The 27771-nt window shown below is 35.1% G+C and overlaps 1 protein-coding gene across 3 annotated transcripts in view; it reads left to right on the top strand.

Annotated features, from left to right (window-relative positions):
- SGCG (sarcoglycan gamma) overlaps positions 1-27771 on the top strand; it is a 139049-nt gene that overhangs the window by 15516 nt on the left and 95762 nt on the right. Inside the window, exon 2 of one of the 3 annotated variants that reach the window (XM_062567203.1) lies at positions 23353-23444. The gene's annotated coding sequence lies outside the window, so the exon portion shown is untranslated. Of the gene's footprint in view, positions 1-23352; positions 23445-25025; positions 25133-27771 lie in introns of those variants that run through there. The other 2 variants (XM_062567201.1, XM_062567202.1) reach the window with 2 other exon arrangements.

Here is a 27771-nt window from a genome sequence, read left to right as displayed (position 1 = left end):
TTTGAAAAAGAGATAGAAATAAAACATTTTGTAAGTTTTTTGGGGGTTTCTTTGAGCAGTGACTTACTGAAGAATATATAGTATAGCTATTGAAAAGGAAATTAATAGATACCCTTTCTGGTCACAGTTATTTTAAGAAAGCATGAGGTTTAGTTCAGTTAGTTTCATAGTTCTAAATTTTATATAGGTCTTCTCCTTCTCATCATTTCTGAACAGTGATCTGACCCATTAAGAGACTGACTTTGTATTCATTTACAGGTAAGAGAACATTCTGCTCAGTAGTGATTCTTCCCAGAATTAAATAAATATAACTAAAGCTGTGCTTCTGGTGGCTTACTGTTCTTGAATATTTCATTTTAGTCTATCGAAGTAGTTACTCAAGTAAGATACTATTAGATGGCATGCCTGTCATCTCAGAATATTGGCATTTACATATTAATAACAAATCTAACATAATTTGATGTAATGCATGGAATACATTGGTTATATGTTATGAAAAAGTAATGCTATGTTATGTGTCTGATCTTAAAATCATAATGTTCTAATTTTTGTGAACAGGTTAAATAAGCCCCAACTTTCCAGCTGGACAGATCTTATTTACTGACAGGAAACACTTTCCCTGCCATGTAACCCTCTGTTCACTGGCAGCAGATGTTACTTAGATGTGTTAGATAATTGGATTTACATGTTGTTGCACTATAATCTCTCTTAACTTTTACTGAAGTTTTTCTTCCCTTGACCAGCCATGCTGAAAATGTAAGAAGAAACTACTCTACTTTGGCAGCCAGGTGGCAGAGTCAACATTTTTTGTTAACTGGAAGAAGATGTTTTCTATCGCAACTTCTGACTATTACCATGTTTAACCTTAGAAAACTATGTCAGAATGGAACAGTGATATATCGTAACTTTTTCTGAGGGAAATGGTTACCCAGAGCTACATTCCTAATACCTACCTTTTTATACATTGTTTACGTATTTACTGCTCAACTAGACTTACTGATGCATTTTGGCATGTAATATTTTCTGGCTGTGCAAAACACTTCCACATTTACATCAAACCTGCATTGATAACAACATTAAGGTCACAGTGTTGTTGCAGCTTAAACATGCAAGTGTCTTATCAAAATGCTTAGTGTCAAAGCAGTTTGACCTTGCGTGTAATTACTAATCAAGAGCAATCCTAGCAAGCAGTTCAGATATTTTCACTGAACAAAAACATTGTATTTTTCTTTTCCTTTAAAAGTAACAAACCAAAGTTACTATAACCTTTCTGGCCAAGGGGAGAACATTTACCAAACCCCTCAGAATAAATTTTTCCTGCTTGCATCTCTACAAAGCTGTAAGTAAAATGTTAGAGACAATAAGTTAAAAAGACTTATTTTCCCTTTCTCCTTTCCACTCCTCCCACTTCCAGTGAAATATTAAGCTCACTACACATTCACCCTGGACTTTCGTATATGCTACTCAAGCAGGGAGTGAGCTGGTGCTGTCAAAAATAATAAAAAAAAAAGTTTATCTCCTCTTTTTCCAAGATTTTATTGAGACAATATTAGGGAAAGGCTACAGTTATTCTATGATAGCTGTCTAGTTCCAGCCTTTATCTTTTCCTGGATTCTTACAGCCTCTCCTTTAGCAGGAGATTGGATGTGTTGTCACGTGAGAGGAAGCGGGCTGTCTGGGCCTTTGGCAGTCAGTTGACTGGGAGTGCACAGGCACCCCAGAGGTGTTAGTTCTTGTCTTCTGTCCCAAGGATCTTGAGAAAAGAAGGAACTAGTGGGTTGTGCTGCTGTTGCCAATACAGTTATTTCAGCCTGTAGCCCAATGCTGAAGGTGCTTTGGAAAGAGTACCTGGTAGAAGGCTAAATATTAAATGGATTATACCCAGACAGTGCTAATGAATGGGCACCTTTTTCAAGTATCTATAAAAGTAGATGCTAAGTCCCATGTATTGCATAGGTAAAAGGACAAATTCCATTGCTGAAATCTGTGAAAGTTAGTTGTGTAACAAATATATGTATTTATTAAAATTAGATGTTTGAAATATTAATATTCTTGAAATATATCACACTTATTTAAAGTATTGTGAGAATAATTTAGTGTAGGATAAATATATAGGTGGTAATGGACAAAATAAATATTAGTAGTTGTCAAAGACTGGTTACGTGCTTTGGGAGACATCCTTTTGAGAAGAAGATAGTTGACCTTTGCAAATGCATCATATGTCCAAACTGTCAGCCTGAAAAATTACAGGTCACAATCATCTGAATATATATATTTTTATATTAATGTACTTTGGTAGACTGTTTTCAGGATTTTTTTAATTAGGAATTTAGGTTGTATTTATGCTTTACATTTTCTAAAGTTCTTGAAAGATTAATGTATGAATATCACATAGAATTGTGATTTATCTTCTGCAGGCTAAATAAACAGCTTATTGTAAGAAAGAAAATATGTTTTACAATGTTGAACTTTGTGTATGCAAATATAGAATAGACAGAAAAAAAGATACTATCTCATAATGAGGGCTCATTTTTTCTGCTTTCCCCCCCCCCCCCCTTCTCCAAGGATGCTTTTGATTGGGAATATCTTTTGGGAGGTATTTTTCAGTGCTAAATATGACCTGTGGTGCATAGTTCAGGAGGTCTTTAAAATAAATTATTACTTGGTGTGTTGTGAGATGATTACTATAAAATAGAAATATGTAGTCCTATGGCTATAAATCCAAAATAAATCGGGCTATAGGTCTGAAATTCCTTTTTCTTTTTTTTTTCAGAATAGAATAGGGGTTATTTTTTATTGGAAATTACTGAATTTGATTTTAATGCCATAACTTGGAAAAAAAGTGTAGATCGTGAACTCTCCACCTCTTTGACAGGCTAGAAAAATTGATAGGAAGTGGGAGATCTAAGTGAGGCATGTGGAGGACAACAGGCAACACTTCTGTAAGTAGACTGGTAGGAAAAGGAAGGCTAAAGAAAATGTGGGCCTGCTGAAAATTCAGACTTACTAATTCTGGACTCCTCTGAGACTATGTCCTTAGTTACTATTACAGCTGTCTTTGTGTAACTTTATACAGGTATATGAATTACAGATCATGTATATACACAATAAAATTTATACACAACTTATACACAATTTATATGTAATTTATGCACAGTGATGGCTGTGATTGGAGGAAGTGTCTGTTAGACTGGCAAATCAGGCAAGTCCTTAAACATTAAAGCAAGATTTTGCTAAATTTATTCATTAACAACCGCACTTTGTGCTAATGGTTACTTCCTACAGTATTATCACTGCATATACAAAAATATTTGTCTATAACAATCATATTCTAGATTAGCTGTGAATATATAAAACTGTGGAGAGGATGCCATACAATTAGCACTGATGGCTAGGGCCTTTGATGGTCTTAGTCAAGGTGATCAGGATTGAGAGCTCTTTGATGAAAGAAACTAGAACTGAAGCAGGCTTGTCTTCTGGCTTTCATCATCGTGCTGGTTGTTTTTTGTACTATTTGAACCCCCTCAAAAAAGGGAGGAAGGGCTCTTACCTGCTGCTAATACTACTTACCTTATTTTTCTTTATCTTGCCAGTCATCCTTCTTGTGTTTGTGACAGCCTGTCCTGCCTGTTTGTAGACACTTATTGTGTGTTCATCTCATTCTTTGGCAGCATTTTGTTACTTGAAGGCCTCCTATATATGGCTAAGCACATCTTCGTTTGCCCCTTTGGTGGTCACATTGCTTACATACTTCATATGAAGTTGTCTGCATGTTGTGTCTGGCTGTGTTGTCAGCATGGTACAAAACACTTGCTTAGAATATTTTAGTACTGTTACATTTGGGTTCAAGGCAAATAATATTAATTAACTGTAGCTAAAACAGAGGTCTGTGACACCTAGAAATGATAATTATTTAGCTACAGTTATCATCTGTGTCAGGATGAGTTAGAGGAGTCCAAGCTCTCTTACATCTCATGCTTTGTATCTGGTAGTTTTCCCTGATCAGGGTTTTCTCAGGATCCTTTCAAAGTTCCAGAGCTGTGTTGGAACTCCACCTGCATTAGAAAGCTGTTTGTTTTCTGTCCCAACCTTATGGGTGCGCTCAAGGACCCCGTCTTCCAACTTTTAGAAAACCTAGACCCTTTTGATGAATTCCCCCAACAGTTTCTGTTACCATGAAATCAAAAAGGCACTGCCACGTGCAGATACTATCCAAATAGATAAAAGGTGCGTCAGAACTCCCAAAGCAGTCTGTCATCTTGACTCTGGGTGCATCCCATTAGTGTTCAAATCGCATCAGCAGAATTGCTGAAGTATACATTAATCCTAAATATTCACAGAAGGGCTATCTTCAACTCCATTTACATTTTTACTAACTCCTTTGTTGAAGGGGCATGCAGGACTGAGGCTGCATTTATGTGACAGAACAGATTTCCTCAGAGCCTAGCCTTTCTTTATCTAACCTATGGAATTTCTGTTGTTAGGAAACCTGGTTTAAAAGGAATTGAAAATCCTATAACAATTACTGCCATTGTTATTGTTGCATTTCATGGCATAAGGTAAGGTGCTCTAAAATTTCTGATGAGGCAAAAAGTATCCAAATTAAATGCTTCTGACACCCACACCTGTCCTGACCCAAAAACACAAGAGGGTTTGCACACAGTAGGAATGTGCATAAGGACAGCACATTTCAAAGAAATAAAGATACTTGTGAATAATATTTTTTTCATCAAATATACGAGAAAATTCTGAACAGTAGGAGAAAAGGCGTCATGAAAAAGAAATGTACACTGAAATTAGAGATTTTATTATGATACAACCAACAAGAAATTAAGAGCCTAAAGTTTAAAAACCTGCCAGATTCCCTTGATGAAAGTATAGAGTCTCTCACTCTTCAGGAATATTTAGATGCTGTTTTACATCTTGAAATACTGTTTTTAAATTTCCTTCTGTTTTTCTTTATCAAGACTTTTAAACAACTTTGCGAGAACAGAACTATTCACAAGCCTGATAAAGCTATACTTTTTTCTTACGGTTTTGTTTTTCTTCTGTTTTCCCCTGAAATCAAGCTGGATGACACAATCTAGATGTTTGGATAGCTATAGTCTTTTATCTTTAGGATACAAACCCATGCAAGTCATCCACAAGTTTGTTTACTAAAAGAATGATGTATGCCTAAATCATCGCATATAGATTGCCAAAGTAGATTTCAGGATTTCCAGCACTGGTTCATGGAATAGCTAAATTTACTTTACCTGAATAAAGTCGCATTTTTTTTTATTAATAACAGAAAATATTTCATTCGTATGGACTTTTGTTTATTTTAATAGCCTTTTCTACTTTTCTGTAAACTGCAAGCTGTCTCTTTCTAAACAGATTTCTTGTTTCCGTTTTAATATTTCACTGTGCACCTATGCCGTATAACCCTGAGCATTTAAAGTTTTATTTTCTCTCTCTCTCTCTCATTTGACTTAGGGATGTCTGACTAGTCTTTAATACTTTTAAAATAATCTCCCAGTCAAAAGATGACAGTTTTCAACCTTCATTTCAATACTGGTACTACTTTGATACTTGTTCTTTAATTCTCAGAAAATTGCATTCTGAAATAAAAGCTTCTTTGTGTTCTGTCAGCCTTTAGCAATGTCAAATGTAATTGCTGTTCTTTGATACACCTCACAAAAAGATAATAGTTATATAAGCAACTTTTTGACATCAAGTTTTTTGTTGTACCCCAAGAAGTAAAAAAAATGCTCAAGGAAATCAGAAAAATTGAATTCTTAAACTTCTGAAGTATGTCTCATGATGTCAAAGCAGCAGTGAGAAGAGCTGTTGCCTGATAAAGTAAGTAACTGTCTACTGTTGGTTTAGAATCTAGCTGGATGTCTTTGGTAATGCAGAACAGTCTTGAGCAATTCCAGTTTAAGTTTCACTCCAGGTGTGTGAGCACTGGCCTCATATTTCCCTGCACATTGAAAAATATGTGAATAAAGGTGATCTAATTGATTATAGGTTGCTCAGATTGCCAAAAGATTTTCAACAGGTTCGCTAACCAGAAGTTTAAGGAACTGGGCAGCTGTGACACAAGTAGAAGGGTTGAATGGGTAAACAAATGGCTAAAAATTAAGAAAAAAAAAAAGTGGGAATATGTTCCTTGCTACAAGAGCTGAACATATTATCACTGGAGGTCTGAAACAAATCCATGCTGAGACCTATTCACATAACGTGGATCTCGCAGTGTACGTGACTTGTACTGTCGTAGAAATGGCTGGAAAAGTGGATGTGCAGAGGTTAGTAAATCCTATGATAATATGTTACAAAAGGAGCAAGAATTAGGACCAACTGAACAATTTCAGAAGGCCTTGTGATGTTGAGTGAAGAGACAGTAAAATGGCAAATGAAATCCAAATGAATCCACATTGAAATGTAAGGTAATGAGAATAAATATCCTGACTTCACATACAACATTATAAACTCACACTTGACAGTTCTCATTCAGGAGCAAGATGTTGGGGCTATGATAGGTAGTTCCAAAAGAAGCCCAGTGCTTAGTGGTCAAAGCAGCCAATTAAGTATTAGGGAATGTCATGGAATAAAAACATAACAAAGAACATAAGTATAGTGCTGTATAAATCCATGTATGGCCTGCTTTTTGATTACCGTTCATTAGACTCTCAGCATCTCTAAAAGATGTAGTAGAACTGGAAAGGATGAAAGGAAGAAATGATGATTAACATAAGGGAACAACTTCTGAACAATGACAGCCTGAGTAAGCCCAGACTTTTCAATTAGGAACTGTAATTCCATTGGATGGGATGGGTGTGTTAATAGTTTGTAAAATCTTGATTAGCACGGAGTGTGGATAGGAATTAGCTGTTCGCTCTGTCTTTAATAACTGTAGAAAATAAAATGAAGTTTATAGGAGCTAGATTTACAACAAATGAAGGTAGCAAATAGGGTGTGGGAGGTTTGTTTGTTTGTTTTTTAAATCACAGTTGATCTGTAGAACTCCTTGTCAAAGGACATTATGTAGGCTAAAAATATACATCACTTCAAGAAGAGACTGGAGGAGTTCATGGAAGAGAAACCCCTTGAAGGTTACTAGATGTGTAAAAAATCTCATTTATGTCTAATAGTCAATGAGCTGAGAAAAGAATTATGAGAAATGTGCTTGCCTGATTCTTATATTCCTTTGTACATGTCATCCTTTGGCACTTTTAGATTAATATACTGGGCTAGATGTATAGGATCAGATGAAAGGGAGAGATGTATAAATATAATAATATATATATTAAGTTCTTGGCCTTCTCCTTTAGAGAATACCCTCATCATCATCCTCAGTTCTGGGAGCCTGGGGAGGAACGTATGAAATTCAAAATATTATCATAAAAAGTTACTTTATTCTCAGGATCAATCGTTTGATTCTTTTTAAAACTGTTTATGTGGCAACATATTTTTTGTTCTGTTTTTCTGTGGATTGTTTTCTGTTTCAGACTTTTTTTTTTTTTTTTTTTTTACCTGTTTGAGGTACTTCAGAGTCTGTCAGACTTACCTACTTTAAAAAAGTGGATGAATTAGTTGTTGAACTCCTATTTAGAAGCAGCACAGGAATTGCACCAACAAATACATAGGACAAATTATTCCACAGTTATTCTTCCTTATACTGCAACATAAGATTGGTTTGCAGTTCATGGTGGACTCATGTAATTTAACTTACATATCACATATTTGGAAGTTTAAGTTTAGTCATTAGCATGATTTTGTCCAGTGCCAAATAGCAGTTTCCTGGTAGAGTCTAGATATGACACTACTGTTTTGTATATGAGATTTTAATTATATGCATGTGAGACGTTATGTGCAGTTGTCTTCATTGTTAGAAGATGTCCCCAGATACATATAATTTACTGTATGTGGAACTTCAATTTTATATTGCAGTTAGGCTGGCCCATCATTGATATCTATGGCTATTAGGTGGAATCATTAGTTATCTGTCCTGAACATTTCAGCTCCTCTGGATTACAGTGCCTTCCACATTAGTTGTGTGTGTTGGTTATGTCTCATTTGCACTTTGCTGAATTTATCAAGGCAATCATAGATTCCTGCGCTAAAAGGCCTTACCTTCCCAAAGGCAGATTTGTGATGCCATGTCTCCAATATGTGATGTTATAGCATACATTCACACTAAGTAGTCCTTTCTCTTCTGGATCATGTGGCAGCATGCACCTTTTTGATGTCTCATGCTAGACTTCACCTCTGACACATACAGGTCTGCTGGTACCACTCTGTGGCTTAACAAGTATAAGTGTTACTTCTCAGATATCCTCTAGTCCCTGGAAACTTCATGGCTTAAACACATCACCAAAGCAGTGCCTACATATCTCATCAGCTGGGTGGTCCCTCAGATGACTGCTTCAGGACTGCTGGTCTTCAGACAAGTGCAATCTTAGTGGTAGTGTTCTGGAGTTTTATGAAGTTCAGAGTGCACATGCAGTCTGTCAGTCCCATCTTTCAAGCTCATGAATGCAGGTGTTGGCAGATAATTTGACCTTGTGCTACACGAGTGAGTAAGGGAGATCAGCTGTCAAAAGGTGGTGAAGTTGTGGAGGAAGGACATAACCAGTCCTGAAGGTTCACCTGCCTGCTTCAACTCCGTCATAGGTAGTCAGAGCAGGATCACAGCTATGTATCCCAAACAAATGATCAGCTCCAAAATTCTGACAGATACTTTTGGCAAGTGGGCTAAATACATACTTACATCTTAGGCAAGCAGATAGTGTCAATGTTCTTACTTATGAATGAACTGATACCCATGATCTCTGTCTGATATGCTCCTACTTATGTCCAAAGAAAGTAATCTATCTCCTTTCCTTATTCCTACAGGTTGCAGTCAAATGGGACAGGGTAATTCTGACAGCTCTGACATGGCTGCAGTAATTGTTTTTTTTTTTTTTTCAAATCCCCCAACCACACAGACACTGGATTCAGTTCTGTGGTAAATTGCTCTTTCTGTTTGCCAGTATTACCAGCTGTAGATGACATCAACGGGAAAGTATTTCATTGAACTTGCAGTTTGTATTATATAGACTAGATTTTATGCAAGAGGGGGAATCTTCACTCTCTCTCTTCTTCCTGTGGCTTAGTCACCGCCTTCTTGTGGTATCTCCTGGACTTTCAACTCAATAGAGGTTCATCTGGGTGTCATTGCTTTATGTGATTTCAGATTGACTGAATGTCTGTTTTTATGTTCCAAGTTCCTTGATTTCTAAAAAATGAACACTTTGGGCCATACTGTTCTCATCATAATCTAGCTAGAGATTACTCAACATTCTGCAGGGACATTTGTTTGAAGTTTTGAATACTTGCTCCCTTCATCTGTTGCTTGAGGAGATGGCATTCTTTCTGGAAGTTATTTCTGTTTGATAGATGGAGGAGATTCGGGTCTCTATGGCTAAGGTTTTTATGTATATTGTCCTTCTCAAAGGCAGAATGTCCCTCAACACCTGCCAAGATGTTTTCCTATGGTTGCATCAAAATTCCAGCTAAAGTAGGAGATTAACATCCTGATGTTCTTAGTCAAGCTTCATGCTTCTAAAGCCAACTCTGTCTTGGTATGCGTTCTCACTTTACTTTTACAGTGCAAGTCTTACAGAAGGTTTCCTAAGCTGCTTATTTCCACTATGGGATGAGGTTCTGTTGTTTTGATACAGTAGTTTGTCCTAAAACAAATGTTGCTGTATTTGGCCCTGCTAGGATACCAGCCAGCATTCTACCAGCGCTCGGGTTACCTCAGTAGCTGTATTCTTTAACATCTCATCCTAGACATATGCCATACAGCCACATGTCGAGCACTATGCCGTTCCCAAAGTGCACAGTCACCTCATAATGGAACTTTCAAACCACTGCTGTTTAACTGGTGGTTGAACATGGGCCCCTCAAAGAAAATTTTTTCTAGTCTACGCGTACATTACTCTCTCACTTGCTTTTTCTTTCCGAGTCTTTTTCATATGTGTGTCTCCATCTAAGAGGATCGGAGAGAAGGTGGCAGAGGTATATTCTGTCTCATAGGCAATGTAGTTTGTGGAGAGAAGATTTAGAGCATTCCTTCTGCAGACACTTAAAAGCAAAACCTTTCAGTCTTGTGTGACCAAGAAAATATGCCCTTTCTAAAATGCACCTATGAATTATCCAAAGAAATAACACCATTACAGTTAGGGAGGATTTTTCCTCTTGGTTTTTAAAAGCTAGAGTCTGAGGAAGAGCTCCAGAAATGCAACTAAGCAAGAATATCAGGTAAAAGAGGAGTTTGGGGATATGCCAGCCTTTCAGTCAAGAAGTTAGGGAAGCTGGATAAGAGCAATTAAAAAAAAAAAAAAAATGCTTCTTTGCTTAGCTACAATCTGCTGTGTGTATGAATGCTGATAGGAGAATTCCCATTTGTAATATTGAATTGAAGTTTCATAAACGGGCTTGATGAAAGAGAATTTATTTTTGTCTCCTGAATTTAGCCCTAAAGGTTAAAAACCTGTAAATTCTTTTACTTTAGAGACAGATACATGGTAAATAGTGAATGTTTTGTGTTTATGCTACTTTTTTGCATGTATTTGTAAATTAGTTGAAGCAGTTGAAGAACAGATATGAGTAAATTCTTGTCACAAATGAAATGCAATAACTATTCACTAAATGAGATTTTAACTGGGAAAGTAAAATTTAGTTCATAAACAATGGTGGGTAATATACCATTTACAGTTTATCAAACTTCAATGAATTCACTTTTCTAAAAAGTTTGTGTTGAGACTTAAATATATTTATAAGGGAGGCTGGGTTTTTGTTCATTTTCTGAAAGCTTCAAAAATGTCTTAAATGTGTAATTTTTGTACCGAGATAGAGTCCACCCTAATCTGATAATTCCTTTAGGTGGCCAATATCCTGTATTGGATAGGTTCAAGCCACCAGCTGAGTAGCTGTTAAGGCAGTGAGAGAATCCTGGCAAGAGGAATGATGTGGTACACTAGGGCTTCTTTTTTGCCCTAAACTTGGCTAGAGCTTTTATAGTTAGCTCCTTCTGCTTTATAGATTAACTGTGGTTCCTCTTTACAGGTGGAACACTTGGCCCCCTCACACCTTTCTCTTGCTGGGCCCTGACTTTGTGTTTTTTTGGACTCTGTATGAGATTCTATGATTTCCTCACAGTTATGAAATCCTTTTCTGTTTCTATCTTGATTTCATGAGCACTGTAAAGAAAGTAGAAAACATACAGCAAATGGACTACAGCAACCAAGTTCTCTCCTTTACATGATTTGACTAACTTATGAAAATTCTTAACTGCTTTGAAATCTGTAAACTTTTCAAAGTGTGTTAATTTGTAGAATTGTTTCTTTTGGGAATGTTTTTCATGTAAACTTCCAGTAGCTTGAGAAGGTTCCTTCCATAGAAAAATCAATATCCTTTCTCTTTTGATTATTTATTATTTAATGAAGTAAGCAGTGCATTGATATTTGTATATATTTTAGTTTAAACAAAAGGTTTTGTTTCTGGCTGAGCCTAGACTAATGTTAATGTAGTGGGTAAACTTTTGGTAATTTCACTAATAAAATAGTTCTTTATATTCTTATTATTGGAGGGTTTTTTTGTAAGAGTTATCTTAACTGTTCTGTGTAATCATGATTTCCTAATGACTGCTAAAATTGTGCCTTAAATTGATTCTCAATGTTTTCTTTTGAGATTGAATGATACTTTTACCAAATGAGTAGATAGTCATCTCATTTCTCTTTAGCCATCCAACTAAGGCACATCCCTCTACAATAAAATGAGAGGTATAGATATCTGCACAGACAGGTCACCCCTTTCTGTGATAACAGAGATGACTCTTACCCCTAATTGCTGAAATCAGTGGAAACCAACTACGTAAAAAGCTTACATTGTTCATGGCAGTTTTGACTGAGGGGAACCAAGTATGTGCTGACAAGAATGATCTTTAAGGATCCTTACTAAAGCTGGTGAAATCAAGAATTATAATTAATTGCATGGTATTAGTTTAGAAATGAGGTATAAGGTTTATTTATATATTTCATTTTTACATATGTTGCTTTGCTATCGGCTTGATGCAGAAAAGCTTACTTTCATATACAGCCAGTTATCAGTTGTAGTTCTCCTGGACCAAATACATTAAATACATATCTCAAAAAGTTTGAATTGGTTAGTGGTTCTCGTGGAGTGACACAGAACATTCATTGTACTGATCCATGAAAATCACTGTTTCAGTAAGAGAAAAAAAATCTTTGTTTATTTATGCTTGCCTGTCTTTGAGGAATGGTATGAAAGTCTAACGTTTTTCTGTTTTTATTTTTTTTTAACTTCAGAAGAAACTGACACACTACTGATGGCCATATGGGTCCATCTGTTGTCCTGCTATTTTTTAGCTCATCTTGCTAACTGAGTCTTTGCCCTCCTCTGGAAGTGTTCCCAGGGCGTGCACAGAACAAGTAGTTGATTTCATGTGGCACTTCCAGTAAGAGAATTTGAAAATATATTTTTCAGATATATTATATTTGAAAATATAATTTTCAGGTAGTTGCCATATTTTTCATAAAATTGAAAAATATAGTTAAGGGTGCTGGTTTTTACTATCGAATGTGGAAGTGGAATTATGAATCTTTTTCTTTGCTTATTACATTTATTTTGCTAATACTCTATTGAAAAAAAAATAGCCCAAAATATTTTCTGTTAATTATGGTGGGGATTTTTTATATATATTCATACTATAAGTAAAGATGAATTAGATTAGCATAGTTGTCCCATTATTCTTTGGTAAACCATAGAAGAATTAATGAGAACAAGTTGCCTGCTCATCTTTGCTAGCATAAGATGAAGATTCTAATTGAACTAGTTATGTAAGAGTTAGGCCATATGCAAATCCGTGTTCCAAATACTGATGATTATTTGAAAGGAAAGAAAATTGTTTAAAATAATTAAAGACTATACGAGAAGTAAAAATCAGTAAAAGCAAACTAAAAAACACCACTGGTGTAATCCATGAAACCATAATAACATATATCTTTTTAAAAGTTGACTTCTCAGATATGGACCAAACAAGACCAGGTAATTAAAGATTTGGGAAGTTTTAAACTTATATTCACACTTATTCTTCTCAGTAGGCCTCAGGGAGACATCTATTTTCATTTTATTTGATGTTTAATTAGGCCACAGTGACTGGGAATTAAAAATAATGGGGCTAGTATACCTGATTCAGTGCACTATAGAGTCAGTTGGTGGATGATGAAGGCAATATTCCATGACTGGTTACTAAAGCAGTTGCCTCAGAATGTTTCTTCTCTGGAAGTCCAAGGTCCATCTCTTTCAGCAGTGAGATTATCTCCATGAGTTGACCTCAGAATGTAATCAAACTTTCCTATAGTAGTTAACCATCTGCTTTTGTCCTGATCTCTCAATATATGGCCTTTATGTGAATATCTTTACTATCTTCCTCAAGGAAGGAGCAGCTTCCCCAAAACACCCTTGTGTATGTTTTCCTTCCAAACAGTTGCTGAATGTGTAATATCAAGGTGAGTCATCTTTCTCACTTTTTAGCACTTACTTGGCTGCCTATGTGGCTGCAATAAATGCTATTGTTATGTGCCACAGGGTGCTGGTTGTCACAAACACAGTACTCGGGTTCTGCCTTCCCTGACTTGTCTATCTTCATTGACTTTTTTTTTTTTGTCTTCAGCTAATCACCTTTTCAGAGACCCTTATGAAGGGAGCTCTTGAACATTACTACATAACTACTACTAACACTCATGAAATGAAAATAAGTATCTTCTAGCCTTGGTTGTCAAAGAACCAGTCTGTCTTTGATTCAGTGTTAAAATTTGGAGGAGAATACAATTATTCAAAAGTATTGCTTCTCTTGCTATACCATTCTTTGAGAAAACTTGAATAAAATCTTGACTGGATCTGTTCTCCCTGAGCCATTCTAGTAGCCTAAAAATTAACCCTATTTCTCTGCTCCATTCTATGACAACCAGTAGAAACATATGTTGTAAGCCTGTGATGTGTTCATGTACCCAGGTATGTATCAGACTATCTGCCTTAAAAAATGCAGCTTGTTTTTTTTTTTTTATTTCTTCTTCTGAGGCTATCATATGCAAGGATGCCATGAAATGTTAAATTAAGAAATAAGAACTATTAGCTGTTGGTAGTGGATAAGTATATCCTCAAACTTTAGGAAAAACCTAAAACATCAAGCACCATTAATCAGGAAAAAGTACAATAAGCATCCATTAGAGCTTGTTTAAGAATATAAAAAATACGTAATCGTGTATTGATATTTCTACTAAGCCTAGGATGAAGTTTGTCAGATTTTAAGGATCCTTTGAGGCAAATAAGACCAGTTGATTGTAAAGTCTAACAACCATGATTAAAGAAAAAGAACTTCAGAGGTACGTGCATATTTTGAAAATCTGAAAGACTTGAGATTCACTACTCGTGTCACCACTCATCTTTCATGGCCTTTCCTTTGAAAATGCTAGAAACAGTACAGTGGACTGTAAGCCATGGTTAAACTGGTTAGTGTAGGTGTGAATACTGTGAATAAAGGGGTCCCATTCAATTTGTACTATAGCTGACTGAGACAGCACACCTATACACGGATTCTGGTGCTTACCTGCTTTGAAGGATAAAAATGCTCATTGAGTAGGTCAGAGACTGCAGATTCTATTCTCTTTCTGAGAGGGCAATCATCTTCGTCTTGGAAAGAATCACTGGATTTCTGGAAGATAATTCCTTCTAGAGGTTCTGGTGGTTTGTCTGTTACTTGGACTTGGGTTGGGTTCAGCAATAGTTTTCTAGCAGCTGATGGACTGAGTGCTTTGACTGCACAGCTAAAAATGAGGCAGTCTGCTTAGGTAATACAATTATTCAGACAGTAACACTGATCATGTGAAACAGGTTACACCTGTTACCTCTTTAGCTGATGCAAAGCCACCTAAGCATAAAGAATAAAAATATAAAGTAAAATGTAAAATGTTTTGACTAGAGAACAGGGAAAATGCCTTTTTGACCATAACTTCTATTACTTTGGCTAATTTTGAAACTATTACAAAACACAAGCTCACCATAAGGAGAGACTTAGACATTTGTTGAGGTTGCTTAGTACTAAAATCAAATCATTTCTCTCCTGTTAAGCAATTGCCTACTTCATTTTGTTACCTATTCTGTACTTGGATCTTGTTATTTTTTTTTTAAATAGCCTGGCAGAACAGGATGACTAGTCATAATAAATATTAATCTATATAAGCTCTACTCAGCCCTGGTGAGGCCTCATCTCAAGCACTGTGTCCAGTTCTGGGCTCCCCACTACAACAGAGACATGGAGCTACTGGAGAGAGTCCAGCGTAGGGCTACAAAGATGATCCGAGGGCTGGAGCACCTGCCCTAGGAGGAACAGCTGCGAGAGCTGGGCCTCTTCAGCCTGGGGAAGAGAAGACTGAGGGGGGATCTTATCAATGTGTACAAGTACCTGAAGGGAGGGTGTCAAGGGGATGGGGACAAACTCTTTTCAGTTGTCCCATGTGACAGGACAAGAGGCAATGGGCAGAAATTGAAGCACAGGAAGTTCTGCCTGACCGTGAGGGGGAATTTCTTCCCTGTGAGAGTGACGGAGCACTGGACCAGGTTGCCCAGAGAGGTTGTGCAGTCTCCTTCTCTGGAGATCTTCAAGGCCTGCCTGGATGCAACCCTGTCTAACACGCTGTAAGTGACCCTGCTTGAACAAGGGAGTTGGACCAGATGATCTCCAGAGGTCCCTTCCAACCTTACCAATTCTGTGATATAGCACTCCAAAAAGAATGTTATGCGTACTTAATCTCTTATTTAATTTATTTCAACTCTTTATTTTCCAAATATATTCTAATTTTGCTCAATGAAATAGAGAATCAAAGGTTACCAAAATTGCTGATTTATACCTGTCAGTTCTAAGTCAACAGTTCTGCTCTGGCTACTTTGCTTGCTGAGGTTACCCACTATTTAGCCTTGTGGAAACTCTGTAGTACTTCATACTTAAACTGTCCCCTTACCTAATTTATGCATTTCAATCAAGAAGTAGTTTATAGTCTATTCCCTAGTTGATTATAGCTTCTTCTATATTAAAAGGGCTACGTCTATAATTTAGTTGTTTATGCCAGATGGCAAGTTGTTAATTAAATACACTTCTGTGGCTAATTTTTCTGCTTGCATTTTGGCAAAGCTAAAAATCTCAGTAGGGTCAATAGATTGTTAGGGTATGTTATTAACATTAATAATTGTTATTTTTACCATCTTTATAATAAGTGGTAGCTCCAAAAAAATCTAACAGTTCAAGGACTGTAGTTTGACTTTTAATGCCAAGGTCTACTTCTATACAAGTTCAGATCTTCAGAACAGATTCTTAAAAATGACTTACTATATAATTTTGTCCATGTATTTTAAAGGCTTTTGTGTGTCCTGCATAACAGATGATCAGACAGCAAATTATTATTTTATTCAAGCAGTGGTTGTTAGTGAGAAAAGTTGTTTGTCCTTTCTTTTTCTGTTTCTTTTCCATTTTCTTTCATTTTATCTTCCTAGGACCTCAGAAGGGCTAAAAGTTCTGAGGATCTCAGCTAAAAGCGGAGATTGTCTGTGCCTGATGAGGACAATCATCTTGATCCAGAAAGGAAACTTTGCAGAAAGTACATCAATGTGGCATTCTTAAATATAGTTTGGTACATAGTCTCCACAGAGCGATCGCAGGAATTCATCAGTTGAATTCCAGTTTTAAATCTATCTACATTTTTGTTAGCCAAAAAGGTTCCAGGTGAGGAATTCTTTCCATGAGCTGTTTTGTTGGGTTGACTGCATCTAAATGGTGCCTTAGCAATTTAAAAGGTAAGGGAGTCAGCCTCTTGTAGGATCAGCTCCAGAGTGAAAAATGGAAATGGTACAAAATACTACATACTTTAAGTTTCTAAGATAATAGCCAATATATGTCTGTGTTCTGGTGATTTACTTTATAGTGCTAAAATGCTTTTTCTTGAGCTTTTTCTCACCCACTCGTTTTTGGTATTCACCAAGGTTAAGATTTTTTTATTTTGACATTCTTTGGTAGGCAAGTCATAGAGGGCAGCATGATTTTGAGTGCTAGATTAAGAATAATTAACTTCAGAATAGTTTTACGAAGGCAACTTGTGAAATGGAAAATCGTTAATTATTCACTTTTATAACTTAGTTTTAAAGGAAAAATCTTTGGGGAAATAGCTTTTTCTTGGTTATGAAAAAATACAGGAGAATCATTGTATAAAGGCTTTTCTTAGTATATACTGTGTGCAATAAATGATTTCATTCAATAACAGTACAAATATTTCTGATTTCAGAGAATACTTGCCTGGTTATAATATGACATATGCTGAACAAACTATTGAAGTATAATTTGTCTTTTGCCCAATAATTTATTCATCCAACTTGTAAGATGTTATTGTAAATATAGGTGGATATGGCAGACTGCCTGTTTATCTCAGGGTTCTTTTGTTCTTCTTACTTGCTGTGTTCCATGAAGGGAGACCATATCAAATGAAACCCTCTGGCAGAAAGAAGATTTGTTCATTGCTTAGGGACATTGGAGTATACTCAGGGAAAGAAGGTTTCAGAAAATGGAAATTTATCAATTATAAAAGGCAGAGAGAAGCACAGCAAGGGCTGGGAACCTGCAATTTAAGAGGAATAATCAGGAGGAGAACTTGCTGAGAAAGGGCTAAGATTCAGATTTCACAGGTGATAAAATGGAAAATTCCTAGATTCTAGAGGAAACTCTTCAGAGTTTTCTGCAACTCAGAAGATCATTGAGGTGACAGATACCGAGTCTGAAAGCAAGGATTCTTTTTGAACAAAGAGAAATAGGCAGGACATGACCTGTTTATAAACTTTTCTCGTCTTTATATTCTGCCTTACTGAGCTACTTTGAGGTTCGCTATTAAAGAAAATGTAGTTGGGGTTAAAAACCTTTGAAGAAGTCTACTTTGAAGAGCTCAATGTAAGAAAAAAGTTTAAGTAATCCACTTCAAAGTTCTGCTTATGTATTAGAAACAAAAAATTGTTTAGAAATAGATAATAAAAAAAATGCAACTTTCTTATCTATCTTCGTTATCTTTTTTTTCTTTTACACTGAACATTCATTACAATCATGTGTGTAAGTAAAATGAAAACATCTTAAACTTTTGTCTATATTATTCCTAAATAAGATTTAGGATACAGATTTAATATATGCTTGTGTTGCTCTCTCACTGATTTATATGAACATCATCTTTTATCTTGGAGTAAGACTTAGCTAGGTAAGTGAACCCTATAAATATCAGCTAAGATAGACCTTTGTTAATGGTTCCTTCAGTCTCATCTTACATTCTTTTTTTCTGTTTTCTTCAGTTAGCTTTTAAATTTGGTTTTTTTTTGAAAGTAGTTGCGAGATTTTGAATGCTGAGCCCATGAAGCAAAATAAAATCAAATTCTCTTCAAACCTCATAAATTATTAAGAATGTGTTCATTTAATTTATATTAGCTAGACAGCCAGTTTTTCTCATTCTCTTTCTTTTAGTGCGCATACTGATCTGCAGAATGACTGTCCCTTAGTAACTTCCTCCTTTAACAAAGAAGGAAGAAGCACAGTATCAACATGGTATCTTATCTCATAAATCTTTAACAGGTGCTCAGTCTTTTTGTTTTATTGCTGTTATTGATGATGACTGTTTTAAGAGAATTAAACTCAAATGCATGTTCCTTTTTTTGGAAATAATTCAATATTCAGTTGCTCTAAATATAAAGCTGCAATATATTAAAACTTTCTGGGCACCGAACCTGTCAGGGAAAGATACCTAGGACCATGGTTCCCGTTACAGTGTCCTAGCCAGAACAATGTGATCTTCATATCTCCACTTGTCTTTTGCTGAAGTCTTTTGGCACACAAAACATTTTTCTGTGTGCCTTGATTCTTTTCTTCTTTCATGCTTCTTTTCTTTCTTCAAGGATCCATGCTGGTACTGAATGAAAAGCTGTATGAACTAATGAAGTGGACAATGTGTCACAGAGTTTAAACTGATTACTCCATCACAGACTTTTATTTCAAATGGAGATTAAATACACATGCTTTATTCTGTTAGAATTAAATATGTATTGTATTACTGAAAAATAATGTAGAATTTAATGAAAATAACAAAAGGTAATGAAGAGAGTTAATAGTTCTCAGTCTGATTATATTGCTGATATATCTGTAAGTAGGGAAAGAAACAAGACTAATGAGAGGAAAAAATAGGAAGAAAACAAAAGAGTGACAAATTCATCACATTCTTCGGTTTATCTCTGTACAGACTTTTATACAAGATGAGAACACAGGGGCAGAGGTTCCAAGGCCTTTTCTGCCATAGACAGACATTTTTGTGTTGTGATTGGCTAGTTCTACCAGGCAGCAGCCACTTATTTCACTTGCATTCCTCAAAGTTCAGATATCCCAAGGTAGAAGGCTAGACTATCCTACTCCATGGATTTGGAGGGGATGGTGTTGGTTTTTTTTTTTTTTTTTTTTTTTTTTTTAGTCGTAAGTGATAGGAAAGGAAATATTCTGAGTATACCAGAGAACATGAAACGTGATTCTTTATTGATATTTTTAATAGTGTTGATATCTGTTTGAAAAGTGACTTGACATACTGTGTAGAATTCAACTGCAAATAGAGTATTCAGCCTGTCACAGAGTGCTTGCAGATGGAGCTGTCAGTAGGTGTGCGGTAAATCGTGTCCTAGAGGAAAGATCACAGAATGGTGGTGATTGGAAAGGACCTCTGGAGCCCATCTAGTCTAACTCTCCTGCTCAGGCAGGGTCACCTAGGGCAGATTGCCCAGGACCCTGTCCAGATAGCTTTTGAATATCTCCAAGGATGGAGACACCACAATTTCTGGGCAACTTGCTCCAAAGCTCTGTTACCCTCACGGTAAAGAAGTTTTCCCTTATGTTCAGATGGAACTTCCTGTGTTCCTGCTTGTGTCTGTTGCCTCTCATCCTGCCACTGGACAGCACTGAAAAGATCTCAATTCACAATTTCAATCTCCTGCCCAGAATATTTCAGAGTTCTGTAAGAACAAAAGACTATATTTCCTGTTTTCTTCCTGGATCTCACTTGAGCCAGCAGTAGCTGAGCTTCATACTTGATACAACATTCTCTTAATGCCATAATAGGACAAAATCATTCCAAATATGCAGTGGGAATTGAGAGAGGTTTTTTCCTCTCATAGTGTAGCTAGGTACCATCTTGGGCTCTTAGGATCCTACTATAGCCAACCCATCTCCATTACATACTCTGGTCTGCACACGTGCTGCAGACTCCTAATTAGTCTTTATTCCTTCTTGAGTTGCCTCTCCAGAAGGCTGTACAAAGCTGAGCGTGCTTGTGCGCTCTTTTTTTAAAAAAAAAAAAAAAAAAAAAAAAAAAAAACAAGCTGCCTATCTTACATCTGTTCTAGTTCACCTCTCAGGCTGAACTTGGGACAAGCGCAGCAGCGAGCACGAAGTACACATGCAGTTTTTCTCACTGGTGCCCCTCTAATTAGCCTCTTTGGAAGGACATACAAAAACTTTTAACGATTTTTTATGTAGTTTTTAATCAAAATGTGCGAAGACGCAATCCCAGCGGAAGATATCAGTTAACACAAAAAAGCAACTAGCCTGCTGTAACAGCTGAAATTTGTTTTATATGTATTCATTTTGTACTTAACTTCCTCTGAAAGGAGGGCAAGTGGAACAAGTGAACAGGAGATTGGAGAAGTTTCCTCTTCTGGATCAGCTGAATGTACTGGAGAGGAGATTCCAGGCTGCAGAATGTGACCAAAATAAAAGCTAGAGATGAGGAGTGTCACAGCAAGGAACTGGGAGCTAACAGTTGAAGCAGAGACTGAAATGCTGCTGAGATGATCAGACAGCAGACCCGCAGGCAGCTCTTTGGGTTTACAGACCAAAATATTTCCTAGAAACCAGATAGCATCTACTGTGCTGTGACATGCCAGGTGGTGGATATATAAGTCCTGTTATTATATGTATATATATATAAAAAATATAAAGAATCTATAAAATAAGTACTTTTATTTTTATCTTACATAGTCATTTTGAGTTTTTTTTTTAAAGTTAAAAGTTAAGTATTTGTGTTCATACTCTAATAAAACCTAATTATTTTAAGTTTCAAAGCTATTTAGAACCCTTGTATGGGTATCAGTATAATGAAAAGCTCTAGGCAGATCTGCCTTAAAGCTTTATATGTTTGGAGTCCTGACACGTTTTCTACTTTAGCTGTTATTTATTTATTTATTTATTTTATTTATTGCCAAAACTGGCAATTAAATTATGATTATATTAAGTACTTGTTTAAGCAAGGTGGAAAAAACTTCAAAAGTGATATTTTGTAATATAAATTGTTAGGAAGCAAGTATATAATATATATATGTAGTGTATATATATATAATATATATAATATACTCTAATATATATATACTTACTATATATGTATAAAGTATATTATATATATATATTTTATATATATATATATATATATATAAATAAATAATATATATATTGTTAGGAAGGTGTAGGATATCAGTCTATCCAAAAATGGTCTGTGATCCTGTTACTTACCAAAATACAGGAAATAGAGCCAGTTCAAAATGCTTTGGATGGAAACATTATCAAACTTTGTTTCTAACAATTCTTTTTTCAAGTTATGTCAGAGCCTCTTGTAGCAGTGGGAAGTTAGGAGAACTAAAAAAAAAAAAAAATTCTTATGTGAAAAAGCAGTATTTCTGTTGCATCATTATTCAAGCTTACAAAGCACTAGCATGGGCTCAAGAATGGGAATCAAGAAAACTTGGTCTTTTTTTTGTTTTCTGAGTTCTCAGAAGTCCAGAGAAATATGTTTAGATTTCAAGTGAGTAATTACCTCTGTATTTTCTGCCAAATTATTATTAATATTAATATGTGTAATTGTTAGGCAGTTGAGTTGCTTTTTTGTTTTGTTTTTGTTTTTCCATCTGGTAATCCTAATACATATTTATTTACATGTGAATTTTACTTTCGCAAGTGTTTGCTATTTTATTGTTAACGTGCTATCATTGTGCATTTTACCTTTCTGAACCTTTATCAAGGTGTCTTGAAATAGTCTATATGGCCAAACATCTGCTTGATCTGCAGTTATACATCCTTACACACTTAATTTTAGCTACATTTACTATTTGCCAGTTGTTTAACAGTAGAGGACTTTTAGCCTTAATCATTATTAATTATGAAAAGAGATGTCTCATAATGTAGTTCTCAGGATACCAGAGTCTTGGAGTTTCTTCTTTTTTTCTGAAGAGGCTGTGTGACAGTGACCAGTTTTAGAGGCCACAAAGATTCTGCAACGAAGTAAAAACTATGAGTCCAATCCCAGCCAGATACGCTCTTACTTGCTCAGATGATCTAAGAATCTGTTTGTTCTCTACAGACTAAAAATCTTTGCAAATAGATACCTCCTTTTCAGAAATAGTTAGAGAAAATCTAACAAAGAGATTTAAAGTAAAACTAATTTTTCTTATTACAATGAACTGTAAAATTCTTCTGCAGTATTTTATTTCTAAAGTAAACTCCCAAGGTTTTCCAGAGATCAGAATATATATAATAATAATAAAAAAAATTGATCTCCTTCGAAGGCAGAATAGTGAGAGCAGACTTTATATACATTTTTTGGGCATAGTTTTGCAGGATATTCTAGTTAGTCAAGTACTGGTGTCAGGGGGCCTGGCAAGCTGAAAGATAAATGTTTGCTTAGTTACTATCTCAGGGCTAAGTAGTCAGTTATTGACTTTCAAAACTAAATGGAGATTTGCAGTGAGGAACAGGACATCAAGATTTGTGAACTGTAGAATTAACTGCTTGACAAAGAGGAAGAGCTTGTTTTCATACAGATGAAATGATACCCCCTCACTGAAGTTACCATTGATTTCACTGATACATTCTAGTAGTAGATGGAATTTTAACATTGCAATGTAATTCTTTTCATTATTTTTGACATAGATTTTGGACTAAAATTTATTTCCCATTCACTGTAAACTATACTAATATGAACATTTGCAGCCAAAATAGGACTTAGCTGTCCAGCATTTTATTTATTTGTCTGATTTCCATAATTTTAATTTCAGTGGATGCTGGACCATCACCTGTAAGAAGGTGTATATTAAAATAGTTATAAAGGCAGTTCAGAAATATATCTTGTTCTTTCCCAGTACTCATGAAAAATTTTCCTTTCCTTTCTCTTTTCCTTCTTTGCATTTAAACAGGAAGACAGCTACCTTCAGATGATACAGGACTCACTGACGATCACTCTTGCCCCAGTCCTACTTCATGAGAACTTCAGAAGATATTAACTGAGGTATTTATTTGTCTTTTTCATTTTTTTAATTTTTACTTTGCAGATATTAGATAAGAGCAGACAAAAGATGTCTCAGGAATCAAGACCAACAGGAATAATCATACATAGAAAATACAACAGTTTTGTCCACAAAGAGAGCTACTAGGTGATTTAATCTAATTCCTTTTTATAGTTGGGCATGTGCCAGGCAATCTTTTTTTTTTTTTTTAATGATCTGAGAAATCAAATTATGAATATGCTAAAAGGAAAAATATTAGAATGAAGTTAAAATGTTGCTTTTGGGGGGGGAGGGTGTCTTTATCTTTCATAAATCCAAGAGTTTAAATATAAAAGCTGTTTAAGGAAATTTTATTTATTTTTTATTCAAAATATTTGTCATTTTTGTCAAATATCTATGAATTAGTTCTTTTATGTAGAAATGAACTACTCCATTTGTATATATAAACAGAGTCTGATAAAGGATTGATGGCTACAGAATTCATAAAAGGAAAAAAGTATCTTGTAACTCTGTGATCAGGTGGATTTGTGTCAGTCCTAAATTTATGATCCGCAGCTGTTGAATGCCTGATAGCAGGTTCATCTTCTAAAGCACACTTAACCATGTGAGTCCCTGGTTAGAATAAAGGAAGCACTATGCTTTGAGAAATAAAATTATCTGAACATATGGATAATGAGTACAATACTTCACATAGCACTTGCTAACAGAACTTTTAATTTTGTCTAAATCTTGCAAATGTATGTTTTAATGTTCTTTAAATTGCAAGCAGCTACCAGCACAGATTTTATCTAAAGTATTGTGAGTTGAACAATAAGTCCATGGAACAGTATTTGTATAGTCAGTCTAGTGTAAGCAATGCAGGGCTGGAATTCTGAAGAAAATGGCTCATAATTTCTATATCGTCATCTCTAAATATATAATATATGCAACTTCATTATGCATTTTTTTAAAGCTCTTGGTGTTTATATACATTGTTCTTAAATATCAGGGGTAACAAATTTTGGGAAGAGCTTATAGTTAATGTAGTTAATATAGTTAGTATAACCATTGTATGAAATTTATATAATTTAAATTATATGTATTTTCATTTTTAAAGAAACTGTATTTAGTATCTAGCGTAGATTTTAGTTAGAATAAAACAATTACAATTAAAATTACAATTTATTATAAAAATGACTAACTTTTGTTGGATATTACATATTACATATGGATGCAGAAAGTAAAGGAGTTCCTTATTTCTAATTTAACTTTGTGTGCTGTTAGCAGCTAATTATATTAGTAGTATATGGATTCAAATCTTTTGAGGTGCTGCGTATTCTCAGATTTTAATAGAGCACTTGGGATTTTACAATCTCAAATGTAACTGGTTGGACTCTTTCCATAAGCATTATGGGTTGGCTGTATCTCTTAGTGGTTCAGTTCATTCGTGGAGTCAGTGCACAAGAATTTTAGCAGTAGAATAAGCACTTATGTCACAGGTTAAAATTAGCTGTGTCTGTATGCCAAAGCAAGAGGATGGAATGTAAGACATGGCCAAACATGTGAACAAATTTTCTTCCAGTGATATTTGGCCAGGCCTAAAATATCTTCCACTCCAGATTTGAAAGTAGTGGAAAAGTTAGACTGTTCTCTCTTGGGAAGAGACTGCTTGTAGTTATTTCAGAAGTCTACATTGTTTCAGATCTCTAAGGTAAGTAACAATTATTTTAATTATTTTTTACCTGTATATTACAACATTTATACATCAATGATTGTTGCTTTAACTTTGCTCTTTATTAAATATTTGGAGTGTATTCAGCTTTTCTTCCGTCTGATTGTCTGTATAACGTTTCAGCTGATTCTGTCCTTGTTTAAGGATCATGTTGTTATTTATATGCCTTTTTATCCAGATTCAAATTTAAGTCTTGATTTTGTATATGTAATTGTAACTTTAATCTCTGATAATTTCAATATGCTTATTTTTATGATTAAATGCATTATTAAGTTGCATAGTATAGACTTGCGCTTATATTAAGATGCTAGCTTTTAGAAATTCTTAAATTTTGTCCACTATCAGATGTTTATGTGGAGACATTTCTATACTTTCTTATATAAATATATCATTTGCAGCAGTAAGATTCTGATATTTGTAGCTATAAATTTTCTTAGTTTTTTTTATCACATACTGAAAGTTTGATTTAGTCAGGAATGGATTCCTTGCTTTTGCTGAACACTTATCCTTTTTTCCTAGACAGTGTGATACTAAACTTCTATCTGAGCAACTGTTTTCAAAATCGTTTCTAACTTCTTGGAAGCTTATCTGAATTAATAAGGAGTGCCTAACTATGTGTATACAGAACTTCTTCTAGAAGCTTTTAGTCTCCCTGAATCCAAATATATTTTCTCTTGGATGATTTCACTGACAGAGAAAATTACTAAATAACTGGATATCAGTGGGCTACTCATTATCAAATGTTTTAGAGAAATATTCTTGGCATCTTTCCACTAAGTGTTAGCAGCGAATAGTTATTCATGCATCAGAATGAGCACATAAATTCCTAAAACAGGACTTCAGCAAAGTATAGGAACGTGATTGGTCAAAAACCACTTTCTTAGGCTTCTTTTATAGAGAGACCTCTTTTGATTACATAGTGAAGAATGGATGATTCTAGGATACCACTGCAGTGGAAGGAACCACTTCGTGGAGTTAAATTAAAAGCGAAAGATTCTAAATTAAGCCCAGTATGAGCAGAAAATATTTAAAAGGCTCTCTCAACTGAGGAAGACAAAAGGTTGTGGTGCATCTGCACTGTTTTAAGAGATCTTTGTTATAAACCTTTTTGTCTAAGCTAGTAATATGCAACTTTTTCCCAGTCACAAACTGAGTAGTTAAAAGTAGGCTATATTTTAGGGTTTTTTCAGAAGGCTTCAATAACAATATGAAGTTACAGTATTCACCCTATACAGATATGTGTAGCTATAATTAAAGCTGAGGATTGTTATGAAAAAATGTACTTTTTAAGTTATGGGAAAAGAGTTTTGGAGGAACAATTCAGAAGAAGAAATGGATAAATTATTTCATACAAACTCAAGCCATTATCAGAAAGCACCAAAAAATTGTCAGGGCATACACATTTTTTCTTGAATAGCTTTGTGAGATTTATTCCTTCCTGTGAAAAATAATGTCTTTTGCATCATGAGATATAAATCCTAAGTCCTAATCTCTTATAGTTATTAATTATTTTCATGACTTGCAATTAACTACGCTGGATTTCCTGTAGATTTATTTCTCAAAGTTGATTCTTTAGAAGTTTAACAAGCAGTGATGTTTTCCGTGATATAGACATTTACAAGGTCTTTCTCTTAAATAGATTTTCTGATATCTAACAAGGGGTGACAGTCCTCTTGCCAGTTGCAGTCTCTCAGTGGAGACACTAAAGGGGTTTCTTTTTTCTGTTCTCTCTCATTTTTATAAAGTTTTTAGGAATGTAATCTTCCTGAGACCTCTACTTTTCTATTGAATTTATTTCAAATAGTCCAAGACACTCAAAAACTATTTATTGTAGAAAAGAGAGAGAGAAATAGGAGATAGACAGTACACTTATATAGAGCTTGACCACATAAATCTTGTTTCTTTATTAAACCAGGCTAAAAGCATCATTGCAGTTTTAATAACAGATCAATTCAATATCCTGGCCAAGTTTTGAGCTCTGGTAACTATATTCTCAGTACTTACTTCATCTGTAACTTTAGGAACCTGGCTTAGTCTTCTCATTAAACTTTTCTGTATATCTGTCAAAAGCTGTTAAATGGCTGCTGCATTTTATGCTGTGGCTGATTATGTTTCTATGGTGGATGAAGTACCTCTGCATAAGAATGTAAAGAAGAATATAAACTAAAGTACTTCAATATTTTTTTAAGAAAGGAAGGTGATATGTGATAAATGTTGGATGATACTGATGTTAGCTATAAAGCATATGCTGGTCACTAAGATGTAACATTTTATGTGTAGGTGTGCACATATGTATGCCATGAAGGCTGTCTGTAAGAATCACATATACATATTTTAAATAATGATATATTTGTGTTGTATATTCATCTTGTAGCAATGTCCTGTGTGTATTTGCTGTTTGATCAGTGCTCTCAGGATGGAAAGGAGTTTTAGTACCTCTTCTTGGCCTTCGCTTTTTCCAGTGCAGACTTTTTCCATCAAAGGGTTGTTAGTTCTGGATGCTACTGGCTCTGAGAAAAGATTAGCTGTGTAGAGAACATCAGCCTCTGTTTCAAGCTAAGGTATCAAGAAGGTTCAACTTCCATTTTCCAAGAGCTGCTCTGAGAAGCTTGCAGCCT

Source organism: Rhea pennata, chromosome 1 (assembly GCF_028389875.1).
Source record: "Rhea pennata isolate bPtePen1 chromosome 1, bPtePen1.pri, whole genome shotgun sequence".
Lineage (NCBI taxonomy): Eukaryota > Metazoa > Chordata > Aves > Rheiformes > Rheidae > Rhea > Rhea pennata.
Note: the sequence above shows the minus strand (reverse complement) of the source record. Positions and strands in the feature narration are given on the sequence as shown.